The following is a 14312-nucleotide window of genomic DNA, read 5'->3' on the forward strand; positions in this document are numbered from 1 at the left end:
AAACCACTTTGGAAACGTGTTGAGTTACAGTGGTTCATCAGTCAATAATTAAATCTGTTACATAACCATTTTCTTGCTGACAACTCTTTAAAAGATAGAGGGTTATCTAATAGATTACAGAGCTTTTTTTTATTTACAGACAGACTAAAGTTGTTAGTGAACAGAGCCTAGGTTATCAAAAACATTCATTCACTCAGTAGTGCAGGTCAGATTTTTTTCTGACGTTTAGGCATGGACGAATATAGAGTAATTAGACAATACACAGGAGACAATTGTAACAAAAAAAGAAAAACACATTCCAGAAGTTCATCATTCAAATTAATAGGCTACATAACACATTTTCAGGCCTGGCGTAGTAAGTTTTGTGAGGCCAAAGGTTAACAGTAAATGAAAAAGCCAAAGTATCAGAATAAAAATTAACTTTTAGTTTTTATAAATATTAACATCACACTAAATATAACCAAAGGACAGCTTTCTTGGTATCTGAGAATGCCCATACTTAATATTTTGCTTTTAGAACTGCAGACTACTCCTTGAGAGAATTGCTAGGTAAGAAACTTGCAAAAATTGTCTAAAACAGCAGAGGGATTATTGTATGTTCCAAATAATGTAGAGCAGATTATGAGCTCAGTGTGGGAACAACCTGACCACATGTTGAAAAAGGGAGTTTTAAGGATTACTGCATAACAGTTTCTAAAGAGCAGACTGTAAACAGGATTTTTCTAAACTGTCTTTTTTATCCAAATGAACTGTATCGCTTTCTGGCTGTTACCGAGAGATTCAGCAGAGTATAGTGACCGATTTAGGTCAAAGGCTTTTGTTAGATATAAATGGCAAACCAGTCTACAACCATTTGTGTTTAATGCTCTTAATAACATTCCTGGACTTCATAATGACATCTTTTTTGAATGTGCCAAGTCACAAAGTTAGTTTGTGATTCTGCTGCGCTTTGTCTTTACAAGAAATTCCAAGGATTGTCTTAGAACATATGTTTAAATCAGCAGTGTCTGTGTTTGTGTGTGGATGTTTTAATAAAGTTTATTAGATGACAGCTTTAGTATCCTGTGAGGAAGAGCTATTTGATATCATGACAAATCAGTCCTAGTGAGTGCTATTTTAAACTAGGCAAAAGGCAGTGTGTAACTAAAGCTGGCCCTTAAAGAGCCTAGCAGTGAAGCTTCAAGGGTAAGTTTGTTAAACTCAGAAAATCTGTTGTTTTTGTTTACTTTCTGTTCCTGCACAGTACAGAGAAATTGTTGCAAGCTACATTTTAAAGGTCTTCATCTGAAACACACTGTCTTTATTTTATTTATTAATGTATTTATTATGGCAACTGAAGAGTATGTTTACTAAAAAAAGGAGGGGCATAGATGTATTTTTGGCAAAATATTAATTTGTATCTGTGGTTTACTTGACATTTATTTTTGAACTTGGAAGTCCTAACTGTTGTATTAAGCAGTACAGCTACAAGAAGTGTGCTTAAACCAGTAGAATATATTCCTCCTTTCTGCTTGGTCTGCCTGTACTACAGAGGTATGCGTTCAAGACATGAACACCAAGATTTATTTAAAGTGGGCACAAATTCCATACTTATTTTGACATTATTCCTCTACAAACACACAGAGAGTCCTACAAAGTAGGTAACTAAGAAAAGGCTCAGGCATTGCAGAATTTGTAGAAAGGGGGCTAAAAAAATCACCTTTAAGTATGTAACATCAGGAGTAAAGCAGTCTACATCTATAATTTAATCTATAAACAATGTATGATGATAAGGCACTGTCATTAGTAAAAAGCTAGTATTTAGATTAAAGATATAAGAACCATTAGACTTAACAACCCTCTGTGTGTTTGATGAATCATATCTATCGCTCTATCTCTATATATAGAGGCATGAGCATTACATAATTTTAAGCTTATAAAGTGTGTGTGTGTTAAAGCAAAGTATTTTCTTGGAATAAGTGGAAAGTGTACAGTGGTAGGCACAGTGTTATTTACAACACGGTGAGATGTGTATTTCGTGTACGCATGCATATACCTTGGTATCATTTAGACTCATTGAAAGGAGGCACATCGGGGCTTTCATTGCCATTATTTTATTTATTTATTTTACATTTGTTAACCGGGAAAGTCCGACTGGATACAGGTCCATTTTCAGCGGAAGCCCAGGGAGAAAAGCTCCAAATGTACAAAAACAAGTGTAAATACAGTGAAATTATTACAGTGAGTTATCACAAAACTGAGATTTGTTTAACAATATGTACACACAGGTACATGTTTGTCTCACATACACACAACAAAGTTTTGAAGCAAGTAGCTGAGAAAGAAATAGTTAAAGATTTCATCTGAAAAAGGAAAACACATATATTAAGGTGGTTATCATACATGGTGTAGTGTTTAAATCTTTCCAGTAGGTGGGTGATGCACAGAAGTGTCTGAGTTTTATTCTTGTAATGAGGTTCTCATTTGTGAATTATGTTTGAGTGGGGGTTAATCAGGGTTTGTACAGGGACAAAGCAACTCCGTTTTTAGGTATTTCCTAAGGGATTTTTTGAATTGGGATAAGGAGGGGTCAGTGGTGAGTTCAGCAGGAAGCAGGTTCCAGTTTTTAATGGCAGAGTTTGAGAATAGTGATTCACCTGCTGAATTGTTGGTTGCACTAGCAATTTTTTGGAAGAGCGAAGGGATTTTAGGTTACTGTAGGGGGTAATAATATTTTTCAGTATGGGTGTACTGTCTGGCTGGTGGAGGATTTTGTTTAGTTGGTTATATTGCAGTTGATAGGGTAGTTCAAGCCAGTCTGACTGAAGGTTAAGGCAGTGATGGGTTCTATAAGCTGATCCTGTGGCAAGTCTGGCAATATTATTGTAGCACCTAGTAAATTTACTGAGGTTTGATTTGCTTAGGTTTATGAACATGGGTGAGGCATAAAGAAGGGTTGATAGCAGATGTGTACGGGCAATAACAGTTTTAGCAGATGGGGTTAGGAAAGGTTTAATCCTTTATAAAGAGCCTAATTTTTTATTTACTGTTTTAATAGATGTTCTTCGTCTCACATTGCTGCAGTCATAACCTATGGGTAGTCCGCTGTCCTCGGTCGGCCCGAATACCAAAGGGCTAGGCTGGCGTCGGTCATAGTCGCCTAGAGCTGACGTCAGTACGTAGTAGTACTTAAGCGCATGACCGACGCCATATCCTCAGTCTTTCTTGCCGCGTGGTCTGAAGCAGAAGCAGCGTTTGCAAGTGCCGTTCGGCGTTCTGAAATTTTCATTTATCGAGTTTCAGACCGAAGACTAAGTTAGGTGGCACCGTTGGGGAAATTTTTGTCTTTTCTTGCCTCAGTTGTCCGGATGTCAGAAAAAGTTAATAATTGTATTTCTTGTGGGAAACAGATACCTCATAGGGATTATCATTCTCTCTGTATCCCTTGCTTGGGGCCTGAACATGACGTAGTCGGGTGTCGCTTTTGTGCTAGATTTAACAAAGCACCATTAAACGACGGTTAGACTGTGCCAGGCTTTTTCCAAACGGTGTAACTATAACATGCCGTCAGATCCTCCGGCGCCCCGCCAAAAAGCGTAAAGATAAATCCTTGAGGTCTAAACCGGAGGAGTCTGGCCCGGTTCTATGGAACCTCTGGTTGCATCTGTGGCTCCTGCCGAGGGTTCGACTGAATCCCAGGGGGAGCCTTTACTTTTGCAGGAGTTGGCCTCTCAGGAATTAGGCCAGGCTGAGGGTGCTTCTCAGGTTTCTGTAGTTCCATCTTTACATAAGATTATTAGGCCTTCTCCCTCTGTGGCTAAAGGCCATGCTAAGGCCAAAGCTTGTCTTGCTGGCCCTGGCCATAGTTCTAGCTCTCCAGCCCCTGTTCCTAAAAAGCATATGTTGAAAATGGCAGAGGACTTGATAACTTTGATCAGGGGTTCTATGCCCCCCCCCAGAGAAGAGGCCTAGGGTGGAGGCAGATTTAGAGCGAATGGATCATTCTTCAGACTACTCTGATTTCTTCAGTTGAAGAAATTCAGGATTTCCCTCCCTATTCAGATTCGGATGCAGAGGATTCCTGCCCTTCTGCTTCTCCTCCAGAAGATTTTTCTTTTTCTGAGACTTTACATTCCATGAGGGAACATTTCAAGTGGGAAGGTCAGGATTTCTCAGATTCTCGGAAAAGGCTTAGGGAATTTTTGTTTTTGCCACAACATAGGCCCTTGGCTATTCCACCTGTCTTAGATGTTGTTCAGGATGTTTTTTCTGAAGCTTCCCTTAATCAGTTCTTGCCCCCTGCCCCCTCCCAGACAGATATTACAGGTTCCAGAAGCACATAAGTATTTGTACAAGAGTCCTAGAGCTGATCCGGAAACTATTATTCAGGGCCCGAAAGGTGTCAGGGCTTCTGTGGCTAAGAATCCAGTTCCTTTGGATAAAGATTCTAGAGCATTAGATAGGTGGGGCAAAAAAGTGTACACCTCCTCCTATAGCTATGAATTGCCAATTTCATATGCTGAAGTATCAGAATTTTTGTATCAATTGAAATCTAAGGTGGATGCTTTATCTCTGAGGTAGAGTGTAAGGAGCTCCAGGAGTTGGTTCATGCATCAGATCAAGTTGGCAAGCATTCTTTACAGTGTGGTTTCGATGCTCTTAAGGCTTCTTCCAGGGTGGCTGCTACTGGTTCAGTTATTCGCAGACATGCCTGGCTTAAGGATCAAAATTTGTCAGAGCATGCTCGGGATTTTGGATGCTCCTCTTCAATCTGAAGTTCTTTTTGGTTCTCCTGTGGAGTCAGTTTTGAAAAAGATGGAAGATAAGGCTAAGTCTATGCAGACGGTCAAGGATTTTTTGCAGGTGCAGCCCCCTAAGTTTAGTAGGAATTGGCCTGCTAGAGGATGGTCTTTCCCTTCTTCAGATTATCAGTCTAAGGGCAGGTCTAGGCGTGGTAGAGGTAGGGGAGCTCAGGGTCTTTCAGGCCTAGGACTTCGAGGTCTCCTGCACAGTCTTCTGCAGGGGCAGGGCAGCCTGAAACAGACCCAATGACCTGTGTCTTCAGCTGCCAGACCCTTCTTTGCTGGCAGCACCTCTAGGAGGAAAGTTGGGACTTTTCAAACAAAACTGGCATTTGGTCACCCAGGACAAATGGGTGTTGGATATAATAAATCGAGGTTACAAGTTTTATTTTCACACTTTTTTCCTCCTTTCAAAGGCATGCCGGATGTGCCTCCTCAGCAAAGGCTGGAGGCTCAGGAACAAATTTCCTTGCTGTTGCAGATAGGAGCAATTCAGGTGGTTCCTCCGTCAGAAGTAGGCCTAGTATTTTATTCCCGTCTTTTCCTAGTGCCAAAGAAAGGAAACACTTGGAGGCCAATTCTGGATTTGTCTGTTCTCAATACCTTCCTAGACATTCCAAAGTTCAAGATGTTAACATTACAACAACTTCTGCCTATGCTAGGCAAAGATCACTGGATGGTAACCCTGGATCTCAAAGAGGCCTATCTTCACATCCCTATCAGGCCCAGCTGCAGGAGATTCCTGAGATTTCGGGATGGTACTTCTCATTATCGGTTCTCTGCATTGCCCTTTGGCTTATCTACTGCGCCCAGGGTGTTCACAAAAGTTCTGGCTCCGGTGATTGCTTTCTTCAGACAGAGGGGAATACAAATTTATCCTTATCTGGACGATTGCCTGATTCTTGCTCAAGACAAAGACAAGTTACTTCAACATCTTCAGTATGTAACGGTGGTTTTAAGGTGCCTAGGGTATTCTGTGAACGAAATAAAGTCCAGTCTAGTGCCCTCTCAGGACATGTGCTTTCTGGGTGTGAGACTGAACACAGCTTCTCAGATGGCATTTCTAACCCCGGACAAACAAAGAAATCTTCATCTATACTTCCAGCAGTTATCAGTAATGTCCAGGCTGACTGCAAGGACAGTCCTTCAAGCCTTGGGGTTCATGGCCTCAGGGTTCATTCCATCTGCCATTCTAGTACTTCCCAATGCCAAAGCATGTATGGACTCAGCATGTATGGACTCAACACGATAATACCTTGCATCCAGAAAGAATTCTTGTGGTGAATGTCACCTAAACAAGGGACTCTCTGACCCAACCAGAGGCGAAGTCAGATATTAACGACGGATGCCTCGGACTTGGGGTGCCTACTCAATGGGAAATGGATACAAGACATGTGGCCTCCCAAACTACTACATTTGCATATCAACATGAAGGAGATGTTAGCAGTCACTTTCAAGGACCTTCTCCAGCGGGACAGGTGTTGATTCAACAGACAACACTACTGTCATGTGGTACATCAACAAGCAGGGGATTCTTACCCATTCTTACCCTCTTTGCAGACAAGCAATGATATTGTGGGAGACTGCTCTGAATTTGCACATCAATCTTCAAGCACAGTTTCTGCCAGGAGCACAGAACTCCCTAGCAGATGTATTGAGCAGACAAATTGTGGATCAGTGGAAATTGGACCCTCAGGTATTTCATCAGTTAACTGGGCTTGGGGAACCTCAGACATAGATTCTCCACTGAATTTCCAACTACCCAAACAAAGCTGTTCCACCCAAAAGCTTGGAAAGTGGATGCTCTATCTTTCAGTTGGAACAACCTTCACGTCTATGCTTTCCCCCCTCTGCCTCTTCTTCCCAAGGTACTCTTGAAAGTCAGGCGGGACAAGCCTTGCATGATTCTAATAGCACCAGATTGGCCACTTCAGCATTGGTATCCTCTGCTGAGGAGTTTAATTCACGAGCCCCCTTGGCCCTTGCCACAGATTCCTCACTTGTTATCCCAGTCAAACAATCATTTTCTCAATGTCAGGGTGCAGTCCCTGCATCTAACAGCCTGGCGTATTCTGTTTTAGAGCCGGGGGGGCCTCAGCTTCCTCAAGTTTAGGATGTCATTTTGGAAGCCAGGCGGCCTAGTACTCGAAAGGTTTATGCTGATAAATGGAGGAGATTTTTTCTTTGGAGCACAGCAAAGGGCTTTGATGTTTCACTACCTAATTTGAGCTTTGCACTACAGTATCTTACTGAATTACTGGACAAGGGTTTGTCATTTTCTTCTGTGAAGGTTCATGCTGCAGCTATTTCTGCTCACTATGATTGTGACCCTCCTTTATTTTCTCACCCTTTGTTTAAACAATTTCTTAGAGGGGAAAAGAATATAAGACCCCCACGTAGAGCTCCTACTCCTTCCTGGGATCTCAATTTTGTGTTGGAGAAGCTTACTTTACCTCCTTTTGAACCTGCAGCTACGTCCGAGTTGAAGTTTTTGTCTTGGAAAACTGCTTTTTTGTTGGCCATTACTTCTGCTAGGAGGGTATCTGAATTGCAGGCACTCATGGCAGTGGAACCTTTTTTGATATTCCATAAGGATAGAGTTTCTTTGCGTACTAACCCTACTTTTATGCCTAAAGTGATTTCTAATGTGGCCTTGAACCAGACTATACATTTGCCTACTTTTTATGCTGATCCCCAAAATAAGGGGGAAAAAGTCTTGCATTCTTTGGACATTCACAGACAGCTACGGTATTATTTGAGCAGAACTAAAGAGTTCAGGCAGACTCAACAGTTATTTATTTCCTTTGCTTTGGGTTCACAAGGGAAAGCTGTTTCAAAGCAAACTATTTCTAAGTGGATTGGTCATTGTATTGCTTTTTGTTATTCTCATCATGGGAAGAGTGTTCCTGTTGGGATCAGACCTCATTATACTAGGGCTACTGCCACTTCTACTGCCTTTTTGAGGGTAGCTACTAAGGATATTTTGGAGGCAGCTACTTGGAGTTGAGTACACACTTTTACTAAGCATTACCATCTCCCCCTTTATTCCAAGTCTAGGGCTGGGTTTGCCACTGCAGTATTACAGGGCATGTTAGCAGCTCCTAATGCTATTATGCTATTTAGTTTGCCAGCCTCCCTTTTCCTTTGCTTTGGGATTCTACCCATAGGTTATGACTGCAGCAATGTGAGACGAAGAACATAGTACAGTTTTGTACCTACCATAAATGTAGATGTTCGAGGATCCACATTGCTGCAGTCCTATTTTCCCTCCCTCCTTCCCCTTTATAGGTTGTGGTTGCTGTTATTCTTTTTGGGATATTCTTTATTTACTCACTGGAGGTTGTTGGGTGTTTACTATTTTGGCTCTGGCCTTTCCTTTTTGGGCCTTCTGACATCTGGGGCAAGAAAGACTGAGGATATGGCGTCGGTCATGCGCTTAAGTACTACTACGTACTGACGTCAGCTCTAGGCGACTATGACCGACACCAGCCTAGCCCTTTGGTATTTGGGCCGACCGAGGACAGCGGACTACCCATAGGTTATGACTGCAGCAATGTGGATCCTCGAACATCTACATTTATGGTAGGTACAAAACTGTACTTTTTGTCTATGTGAGCATTAAACGTAAGGTTGTTGTCGATGATCATTCCCAGTAGTTTAGTACCATTGTTATATATTATGGTGAGAGGTGGTGAGGGGACCTTGCGAATGGGGGAGAAGAGTAATAGTTTGGTTTTATTTGGGTTTAATAGTAGTTGGCAACAAGTGAGTCAATTCTCTACTTTGTTGAAAGTGATTTGGGACAAGGATTGTAAATCTGTGGGGGAGGTGGTAGAGCAGATTAGGGTTGAGTCCTCTACATACTGAATACAAGCTGCATCAAGGATGACTTTGTACAGGTCATTAATGAATTTGGAGAATAGGAGGGGACCTAATATAGATCCCTGTGGGACTCAAAGGGTGACTGGTAAAAGGGATGATAGGTTATTCTTCCATAGTACAGCTTGTTGTCTGTCACTTGGGTAAGAATGAAACCAGGTAATTGCTAGGTTATCTATGGAGAGTGATTTTAATGTGTTTAAGAGTAGCTGGTGATTTACCATATCAAATGCCTTGGATAGGTCAAGAAAGAGGGCTGAGGAGAGCTTGTTGTCATTACGGTTTTGATTTATTGTATGGGAGAAGGAGAGAAGAGCTGAGGTTGTACTATGGCAAGGTCTAAATCCGTGCTGGGAGGGGGCTAGGAGAGGGTTTTGATTCAGATAGGCAAGAAATTGCTTGTGGATGCATTTTTCCATTATTTTAGCCAAGGGAGACAGAATGACTATAGTCCTATAATTTGAAAGTTCAGTGGAATCGCCCCCTTTATGAAGAGGAACAATGTGGGAGATTTTCCAGATGTGGGGGATATAGGCTTCATGGATAGTTCTATTGATTAAAATTGATATGGGGTATGCTATTTCATTAGCGGCTTTTTGGAGATATTCTGCGGGTAGTAGGTCTGCTGAAAGGGTGGTGGGTTTCATTACCAAATTATTTAATTTGACTGTTGTCAGATGGGCTGATGGATTAAGTAGTCTATGTGCCTTTATATGGGGGAATTTAGGGGTGTGAGTTGGTGGTAAACATAGGCCTCTGCTTACCTTAGTGGACAGCTGTGACTGGAAGTATGTGAACACTAAAACATGCTGTGAAGCCCAGCTATCTGGATTTTTTTAAATAATTCTATGTCATTTGTGAATATTGATATGATTTATACAGAACTGTGTGTTGTATACTGAGCTTCAAAAATGTAACCACAGCATACCCTGCTGGAACATAAAAGATTAACTGCAAAACTTCAAGAAAATAAGTTGAAAATAAGTGTTTTATGATTGTGTTGTAAAAGTTAGTTTCAGTGCAGCAAGGAGACAGGATGTCTAGAACTAGGGTGCCTTCTGCATCGTTTTGTAAGTGTTTTATTGTTTTATGACTTTCAAGATCTGCAAACTTCTGAAGACTATGTATTCTCACAGAAAGCTGCTAAATTCTGTTAAAGGGACAATCCCAGTGTTGAAAATTCGGTTCTGCATTTAAGCTGACCAAAGCAACACCTACTTTAACTACATCATGTTTATTCCCATCCACAGTAACAATTACTTGAAATATCCTGTAAGTCAGCAATTCCACTCTCATTTTAGTTCCCAATGGTAACTAAAGTCTGTTTTTGCTTTCCTGTGAGATTTGAAATAAAACATTGGGTTTTGCAGCAACTTGCACTTTTATGAGTAAAAAAACATGTGAAACTCTGATATCTAGCATAATTAATTTTTAATTTATTTACCAGGAAAAAAAATCAAACGTTTAAGGAGGGCATGGTAAATGTGAAAATCAAGACAGATGAGCAAAAATCTGGATAGCTGATAGGTATGCTTTTATTTAAAAGGAAAAACCGCTTTAATTAGTTGCCTTTACTGCGAGTAGTACGAGATCACCTTAACTTAACTTCTTTCACAGACCAGGCACTCCATTCTTCTTACTGTAAGAACAGCAGAATAAATCCCATCAACACATAACTTGGATATACTGAAACAATAAAAGCACATAAAATTTGCCCTGATTTGAGCCTTTGAAAACAATGCATGCACACTTATCGTCAAGTGCATAAGGCTGACAAATCAGTGTTCGTTTCTAAGAGTCAGTTTGCATTTAATTCCAACTGAAAAAGGACCTGCGTCCAGTTGGATTTTCCCAGTCAACAAATGTAAATAAATACATAAATAAATAAGGTGGCCCAGTATAAAAAATTAGTATTGCTTTGGACAGTTCTTGTGGTAAGATGCAACAAGTTTTCCAATATAGTGTAATTACATTATTCAGGGGACGAGTGACCAAGGGAAATTAAGAATGTTTTTATCTGTGTATCGAATGATGTTATTATACTCTATGCAAAACTTTGGTGTGCCTTAGTCATACTATATAATGACTAATTCAGTTCAACCAAGTGCATAAAAACTGTCGGGCAACTGTATAATGCGTTGATATTTGGGATTTGGGAATAAATTTGGCATTTAATTTATGAAGCTCTTGTGCAACAGTTGTTTTGTGGCATATAAAAATGTAGGCTGGCAGAGAAATACTGTTGCTTGTATATATAGAAAAGTCAAAACAGGAAGCAGGTCCTTTTTCAGTTGGAATTAAATGCAAACTGACTCTTAGAAACGAACACTGATTTGTCAGCCTTATGCACTAACAAAAAAAATTAGGTTCTCTCTACAGAATCAAATCTTTCTTAACTCCTGAAGCAAGAACTACCATAGCCAGAACTTATCTTATCTCTACTCTACTATATGCATCCCCCATATATACTAATCTTTCTAAACATAACATCAATAGGCTTACAACAGCCTATAACAACATTGCCAAATTTGCCACTGCCTCTCCATATAAAACACATCACTGCCTGAACCTCCTTAACCTAGGGTGGCTGGAGTTACCTCACCTAATTCAATACTATCAGCTTACAACTGCCCATAAAGCCCTTCACCACCCAGAAAAGATACCAATGCTCTCCACCCTGATAAAACCCTATAACAACCTAAAACCCTACTCTTCCAATAAAATACTGATTCAAACCTCTCTATCAAAGAATACAGCAGGTGACTCTATATTTTCCAACTCAGTTGGTAAAATTTGGAATCAACTTCCTACTGACCTCTTAGCCCAAACTTCTATCACACTATTTAAAACTCAACTGAAACATTTTCTAACCAATCACTGGCTTTGCTCTTGCAATAACCCTCGCTGATCACGTACCTCCTACCTTCTGCACCCTTTGCACTGTCTCCCAACTCTATTTCTCCATTGTATTTTTCATCTCTACCTGAGAAATTGACTCTCTCAACTTCAAACTAAAATTTTCTAGTAACTCTATCTTTTGCTTTTAAATTACTTAATTATTTCTGTCTCACATTTTATATACCTGTACTGAAGAAATTTGATAGTCTCTGTTTTCACCTTTTGAACTTACTGAAAAGATAGCCTAAATGCCTGTTTTAGTTGAGTCTTAAATTCCCTATGTAATTATGAATGCCTGTTTTAGTTGAATCTCAAATTACCTTTGTACTTTGACCTGTACTGTAGAAATTTGATAGTCTCTGTATTCACCTTTTTGAACTTACTGAAAGGAAAGCCTATATGCCTGTTTTACTTGTGTCTTAATTCCCAATGTAATTTTAAATCCCTGTTTTAGTTGCGTCTTAAATTACCTATGTACTTTGAATGTATTTTTTGTTATTATGCATTAGATAGTGGAGCTTTTCTCCTCGGGCCTCCACTGAAAATGGACATGTATCCAGTTGGACTAGCCCGGTTAACAAATGTAAAATAAAATAAAAATAAATAAATAAAATAAAACTATCCATACCTCTCAACTGTCCTTATTTTTGCAGAATGTCCTTAAATGCTGACATGCATTTGAGTTTCAAACTTCATATTCTTCAGAAAATGTGTGCCAACATAAAACCTGTTCTAGCAACTTTATAAGTTTATAAGAGCAATAATTAAAATCTGTCCCTGTTTTGGGGCCTTTGTTCCTCCTTTCCCCATTATTTTTGACTCTGTCCAGATTTCTTGAGCTAAGAAGTTGAGAGGTATGAAACTATATGAAATCTTGAAATAAGACTTTAGTAATGAGATGCAGGCAAACCTGTATATAAGGATTCAGCCATAATGAAATGTTAGTTAACAGCAACTTCTCTTTGGAGGAGTTCTCATTCATACATGTGATGGACCACATGGGTCAGATTTCTGTGGTTAAAGTTGGCAGAGGCCTTGCAGTGCATAAGGGCATAAATCACAGTTCTGAGAGCTGGCACTGTGTATATAAGTTGGTGTTCGTGCAAGAGGGAAGAGGTATATGGCTGCCTAGGGCACCTTTTCTGGGTGTGTCCTATATTACTTTAGTGCTTACACTCTGAATATGATCTATGACACCATGCACCTAACCATCAGTTATAAATACAATGTCTCTGTAACCTTAATTACAGGTGTAATTGAGACTATTCTACATGTATAAGAACGCTGTACACCCATCAATCAGTTCTACATACAATGACCCTGTATCCATTAATTAATTACAGGTGTAATGACACTATTCCACATGTATAAGGACACCCTACACCCAGCAATCAGCTCTACATACTGGGACCCTGTATCCATTAATTACAGGTGTAATAACACTATTCTACATGTATAAGGACACGCTATACCCAGTCATCAGTTCTTCATACAGGGACCCCCTATCCATTAATTACAGGTATAATGACACTTTTCTACATGTATACGGACTCCCTACATTAAGCCATCAGTTCTACATACAGGGATCCTGTATCCATTAATTACAGGTGTAATGACACTATTCTACATGTATAAGGGCACCCTATACCCAGCCATCTGTAATACATACAGGGACCCTGTATACATTAATTACAGGTGTAATGACACTATTCCACATGGATAAGGGCACAATACACCCAGCCATAAGCTCCACATTCAAGGACCCAGTATCCACTAGTTACACTTGTAATAACACTGTTCTACATATATAAGGGCACCCTACACCCAACCATCAGTTCTGCATTAAGGGACCCTGTATCCATTAAATTAGAGGTGGAATGACACTATTCTGCATGCATAAGGACACCCTACACCCAGCTATCAGTTCTACATACAGGGACCCTGTGTCCATTAATTACAGCTGCAATGACACTGTTCTGAATGAGTAAGGACACCCTACACCCAGCTATCTACTCTACGTACAGAGATCCTGTATCCATTAATTACAGGTGTAATGACACTATTGCACATGTATAAGGACACCTTACACCCAGGCATCTGTTCAACCTTTAGGGACCCTGTATCCATTAATTACACGTGTAATGACACTACTCTACATGTATAAGGGCACCCTTCACCCAGCTATCCGTTTGATATACAGGGACCCTGTATCCATTAATTATAGGTGTAATGACACTATTTTACATGTATGAGGACACCATACACCCAGCCATCAGCTCTATATTCATGGTCCCTGTATCCAGTAGTTGTACTTGTAATAATGCTGTTCTACATGTATAAGAACACCCTACATGTATAAGAACACCCTACACCTAACCATCAGTTCTACAAACAGGGACTCTGTATCCCTTGATTACAGGTATAATGACACTATTCTACATTTGTAAGGAGACGATACACCCAGCTCTCAGCTCTAAATACAGGGAGCCAGTATCCATTAATTACAGGTGTAATGACACTATTCTGTATTCATAAGGGCACACTCCACCGAACTATCAGTTCTACATACAGGGACCCTGTATTCATAATAACAGGTGAAATGACACAATTCTACATAAAGACCCCCCCCCTGTATTAGTTCTACATACAGGGACCCTGTATCCATTAATAACAGCTGTAATGGCAGTATTCTATTTGTATAAGGACACCCTACACCCAACCATCATTTCTACTTAGAGGGACCCTGTATCCATT

At 40.1% G+C, this 14312-nt stretch overlaps 1 protein-coding gene across 1 annotated transcript in view; it reads left to right on the forward strand.

Moving 5' to 3' along the window:
• Positions 1-1097: 1097 nt before the first annotated feature.
• Positions 1098-14312, forward strand: part of PTER (phosphotriesterase related) — a 594119-nt gene continuing 580904 nt past the window's right edge. Inside the window, exon 1 of the mRNA XM_044067533.1 lies at positions 1098-1185. The gene's annotated coding sequence lies outside the window, so the exon portion shown is untranslated. The remainder of the gene's footprint in view (positions 1186-14312) is intronic.

Source organism: Protopterus annectens, chromosome 3.part1 (assembly GCF_019279795.1).
Source record: "Protopterus annectens isolate FY-2018-M chromosome 3.part1, PAN1.0, whole genome shotgun sequence".
Lineage (NCBI taxonomy): Eukaryota > Metazoa > Chordata > Ceratodontiformes > Protopteridae > Protopterus > Protopterus annectens.